The sequence below is a fragment of the Tupaia chinensis genome, unplaced genomic scaffold (assembly GCF_000334495.1).
Source record: "Tupaia chinensis unplaced genomic scaffold, TupChi_1.0 Scaffold145652_1, whole genome shotgun sequence".
NCBI lineage: Eukaryota > Metazoa > Chordata > Mammalia > Scandentia > Tupaiidae > Tupaia > Tupaia belangeri.
Genome location: NW_006205509.1, coordinates 1,431,933 through 1,435,751, shown reverse-complemented (window position 1 = coordinate 1,435,751; position 3,819 = coordinate 1,431,933).

The following is a 3,819-nucleotide window of genomic DNA, read 5'->3' as shown; positions in this document are numbered from 1 at the left end:
GTGCCCTTGCCAGAAAAACAAAGAGAGAAATCACCCCCCAGGGGGAATGGCCACACTGCAATTCCTTACCCTCCATTCTCCATCCGGGATCTTGGGCACACATGCACATGTGCCCGGTGTGAGTTTAAGCCATGGGTCCAGGACTCAAATGGCGGTCGACTAAGTGGGAGTCCAGCAACATAGCCATTACACTAACTGCTGGTCCCAAACCTGGAGTGATTTTTAAGCCACAGGGTCCAGGACTCAAACAATGGTCAGCCATGTGGGAATCTAGCACCTTAACCACTATGCTACCTGCTGGCTTCAGATGTCTGTTTTTATTTTTCATTTATTTATTCCATGAGAGAGGAATAGAGAGAGAGAGAGAGAGAGAGATCAGCCCCCACTGTACCATGATCTACTCCCTGTCTTAGCCAGTCAAGTTCATGGATTTATTCACATGTGCCTGGCTTCCTCAGGAATCATTAGGCCTCAAATTCATGGATTTATTCACATGTGCCTGGCTTCCTCAGGAATCATTAGGCCTCAAATTGAGGATCTTTCCCATGTGCGTCAAATTGTGTTACCACTGTGCCACCTCTTGGCCCCGAAATATCTTTTGTGTTACATAAACATTTTGAGTATTGTTTTTCTTAGACAATTGTAAACTTGAGAGCAAGATCTAACCATATCCTCTTCTCCTTGCATCTTACATAGTTGAAAGAATTGAGTTAACCAGACAAAACTAATTCCAAATAATTTCCTATTCTATACACATAAAAAAGTCTTACCAAAATACAAGAAAAATAACTTAGATGTTTGGAGGAAAGGAATGAGAATATTGTTTTAGATACTTTTCACTTTCCTTTTCCAAATATAAAACAATTATTTTCAGTTTTGTTTTTTTTTTCAGGTTTTTGTCATACGGTGTATGCACTCACTGGGAAAACAGAGAAAGACAGTGAGAGGGAAAGTAAGAGATCCCTGGGGGGCGGGGGAGCACTGGAATCCCTTCTCCTTCGTTTTGCTCTTGGGATTTTGGGCACACATACCCTGCGTGAGTTTCAAGCTGCGGGATCCAGGACTCGAACTGCTGTCGGCCATGTGGGATTCTAATGCCTTAACTACTGTGCCATGTGCTGGCCCCTTTACTTGCTATTTTTCTTTAAAAAAGTGAATCTCTAAGTATGCTTTAAAACCTTTTCTTCCTGGTGCCAGCAGGTGACATGGTGATTGAGATACTGGACTTCCACATGGCTGACCATGGTTTAAGTCTCAGACCTGATGGCTTTCTCTCTCTGCTCACTTTCTGGTGAGTGCCTATAGCAATAATAATAATAATTAATAAAATTAAATAATTTTTTTTTTGGAGAGGTTTTTGCTGTAGGGCACGTGCGCTCACCAGACAGACAGGGAGAGACAGAGAGACAGAAAGTGAGAAATCACTCCCCAGAGGGGATGGCCACGCCACAGTCCCTTCTCCTCCATTCTCCTCTCAGGATCTTGGGCATGCACGCACACGCACCTGGCATGAGTTTTAAGCCACTGGGTCCGGGACACGAACTGCGGTCAACTACATGGAAGTCCAGTGACATAGCTATTACACTAACTGCTGGTCCCAATAAATAATTTTTAAAGAAAAAATTCACCTCCTGTAGATTGAGAATTTTATTCAATCAGTGTAAATTTAATTCCTTTTTTTTCTTTTTTTTTTTTTTTTTTTTTTGCTATAATGTATATGTGCTCACCAGAGAGACAGAGAAAAGGAGAAAAGACAGAGATTGCTCCCCAGTGGAGATGGCCATGTCACAATCTCTTCAGTTATCTCTTAGGATTGTGGGCACACATGCACACATGCCTGGCGTAATTTTCAAGCTGCTGGGTCTAGGACTTGAACCATGCAGTCAGCATATGGGATCCAGTGCCTTAACCTCCATATCACCTACTAGCCACTAAAGTGAAATTCTTCTTCTTTTTTCTTTTTTTTTTTTTTTTTTTTTTTTTTAATTTACAATTGGGAGGATATAGATTCTTCATCAGTACCATAGGTTCTTCCTCAAGTTTTTGCAAAACAGACCATATTTTACTAATTTTTGCTTTTATTTATTTATACTTTTAGTTTTTGCTATAGGGCATGTGTAGTCACTGGAGACAGAGAAAGAGAAACGGAGAACTTACCTTCGGGGGTGGGGGCGGCCATGCCAAAATTCCTTCTCCTCCATTCTCCTCTTGGGATTCTGGACACATACACCCAACATGTTTTTCAAGCTCCCAAGTTCAGGACTCATACCATTCAGTTGGCCATGTGGGAATCTAGCTGCTTTAACCACCTCACCACTATCTGACCCCCTATGATGAAATTCTTGATATAGAATTTATATATAGTTTTATCAAAATGACATGTCATTTTCTTTTTATTTAATTTTTTAAGGTTTTTGCCATAGGGCACATGTGCTCTCTGGAGAGAGACAGAGACAAGTGAGAGGGAAAGTAAGAAATCTGCATACCCCATGTCGCAATCCCTGTCCCATTGTCTTTCTGGGATTTGGGGCACCCATGCACATGTGACCAGAATGATTTTTTTATTTTTTAACAGAATTTTTTGCTATAGGGCACATGCATTCACCAGAGAGACAGAAAGCCAAGGGGGATGGCCATACTGCAATCCCTTCTCTAGTTTCCTCTCAGAGTTTTGGGCATGCACACACAAATGCCCGGCATGAGTTTCAAATCACTGGGTCCAGGGCTCAAACTGCAGTTGACTGCATGGGAGTCCAGCAATGTAACCATTATGCCATCTACTGGTCCCTCGGCATGATTTTTCAAGGTCTGAAACTTGAACCACGGTTGGCCATGTGAGAGTATAGTGCCTTAACCACTGTGCCACCTGCTGGCTTTGACATTCCATGTTGTAATTTTTTGGTTTTAGGCATTGACTTAATACTAAGGAAAATGAGGGCTTTGGTTTTCTTTGCCTGTCACACACATACTTGTACAGTATGTAAGCAAATTTCCTCCCCCATCTTCCCAACTTAGTTATGATGTAATTTTAGTTAGGTCGGTATTTAGTGTTTATATTTTTTGAATATGTAAATGCTATTCAGTTGAGTAGTACTATACCTTAGTACTTTCTTTAATTTGATACAGAGCATGTGGACTGGCTGGAGAGAGACGGAAAGTGAGAAATCACCCCTCTGAGGTAGTGACCATGCCAACAATCCCTTCTCTATTCTTTTCTTAGGATCTTGGGCACTCATGCACATGTGCCCAGCATGTTTTCAAGCCACTGGTCTGGGCTAGAACCACACAGTTGGCCATGTGGGATCCAGCCACCTTAACCACATGCTACCTAGCTGGGCTAGTAGTACTTTTTCTTTTCTGTACATGCTTTTTATTTTATTTTTTTATTCTCTGGAATAAAATGTTCTTGTTTGTGTTAATTTCTTAGTTTCTGTCTACATACTACTAGCTGAAAGCTAAATATCTACCACTTAACTAAATGTCCTCTCAAAATATTCAAAATATATCAGGTATTGTATCAGCTTTGTTAAATCTCTCCCAAAGCCTTATGCTCCAGGCTATTTTGGTGCCCTTTACTCTTGGTGAATTGCTGTTAATTCTTTATTCTTTATTGTGGAGGACCAACCATATTCGTATGCATATATATAGACTTTAATAATTTTTAAATACTTTGAAGAATTTCTCTATTTTTTTTTTACTGTTATAAACAAAAGGATATCCTTGCACTGATATGCTAGAGTTTCTGCTTATGTACCTAGAAATGGATATTGACAAATTGTCCTTACTTTACCCTTCTGTCCACAGTGTGAGATCTTATTT